At 33.3% G+C, this 1477-nt stretch overlaps 1 long non-coding RNA gene across 1 annotated transcript; it reads left to right on the top strand.

Moving 5' to 3' along the window:
• The first annotated feature begins 190 nt into the window (after nucleotides 1-190).
• Nucleotides 191-1477, top strand: LOC112139850. The gene is made up of 4 exons (XR_002918066.2): nucleotides 191-401; nucleotides 659-722; nucleotides 1201-1345; nucleotides 1428-1477. It is a non-coding gene; the product is annotated as an uncharacterized LOC112139850 (long non-coding RNA).

The following is a 1477-nucleotide window of genomic DNA, read 5'->3' as shown; positions in this document are numbered from 1 at the left end:
TGGCGTAACCGAATGTGACATCACCGCACGAGGGGCGGGCGCTTCCTGCGACGGACAAATACAGTAACCAATCAAAGCGTTGTATTTGTTTGATATTGAACCAATTAAATGAAGCCGGTTGCAGAAGGCCTGATGATTGACAGGCTGTTGTCCAATCAAAAAACAGTGGGTGCACTGCACTGCGTCAACGCAAAAATAAAGTTAAAATGTTATTTTAGCGGAATTAAAAATATATTTGTAATTATTGTTTATATTTAGTACATATTAGGCACTGTAATTTCTGTTGATAGTAGTATTTTTCGTAAAAACGCGAAACAAATTTCCCGCCCTGTGATCGGCTTCTTGATCTATCTTCGCCAATAGAACCAGCATCAAAGTGGAAGAGGAACTTCTCCTTAACGGTATCCCTGTTTGGTAAAATAGAAATATATAAAAACGCACTTTAAATCAACTATAATAATTGTTTATTGTGAGGAATATTTTTAGGATTATATGTATTGTTGTTATATTAAGCAGATAGCATTTAAGCTAATTAGGACAGTTAGCTTAAATGGTAACACAGCCTAGTAATACACGTCTGAACGTTTTTCATTTATAAGGCGTTGACAAACTATCTTATTATATAATCCGTCCTTATGCATTTTATATTTTATTCTAGATTTTTCAGTGTTTGTTATTTCAAAAGATCAATGGCCTTCGCTCAACAAGTGAAGGGATCACAGGTAAGCTGAGCACATTTTTTTTAATTAGCATATCACGATTAGCATAAACAAAACCACTCAAATTCTTCTTCTTCTTCTTTTTTTTTTAGTTTTTTTTATTATTATTTTACATTTTCTCTCATAGTTGCCTCTTTACTAATTTAGTAAATTTAGTACGTAGTAGTTAAAAAATGCAATAGTGATTAGGATTTTTGTAAATTTTTATTTCAAGGTTTAATGTGTCTTTTAGTTTTCTATCAACATTTAGTGTGAAACCAAGTGTGAAATGTGCATTTTTGTGGCACATAGAATTGACATATTTCGATATAAAATTCATAATCCTTTCTTTTTTGATTGTGAGATAAATCAGAATAAATATTAGAAATAATAACAAGAGAGTTATATGATTTTTTTTAAATAGATTATGGGGAAATAGAAGGGTGTTTAAGCAGGGAAAAATATCACACTAAATTGGAATAACTCTAACTAACCCTTACAGGTGACCCAATTGTTGCCTAATGAGGTGGTTACCGAGCAACAATCAATTGTTGTCGTGAAGAAGCTTTTGGCCATTGCAGTTTCTGCCATTACATACCTCAGAGGGATATTCCCTGGAAAAGCCTACGGGACCAAATATGTGGAAGGTTTGATTTCATACAACCTTTTACTTAAGTAGAATTGATTCTACTCTGAATTTTTTCTTTTTTTTATCTTTGTTTCATACAGATCAACAGGTGATGATCCTTACAGGGGGGCGGAACTGTCCGGGTGCTGGT

The sequence above is a fragment of the Oryzias melastigma genome, unplaced genomic scaffold (assembly GCF_002922805.2).
Source record: "Oryzias melastigma strain HK-1 unplaced genomic scaffold, ASM292280v2 sc05520, whole genome shotgun sequence".
Classification (NCBI taxonomy): domain Eukaryota; kingdom Metazoa; phylum Chordata; class Actinopteri; order Beloniformes; family Adrianichthyidae; genus Oryzias; species Oryzias melastigma.
This window is presented reverse-complemented; position numbering and strand designations above follow the sequence as displayed.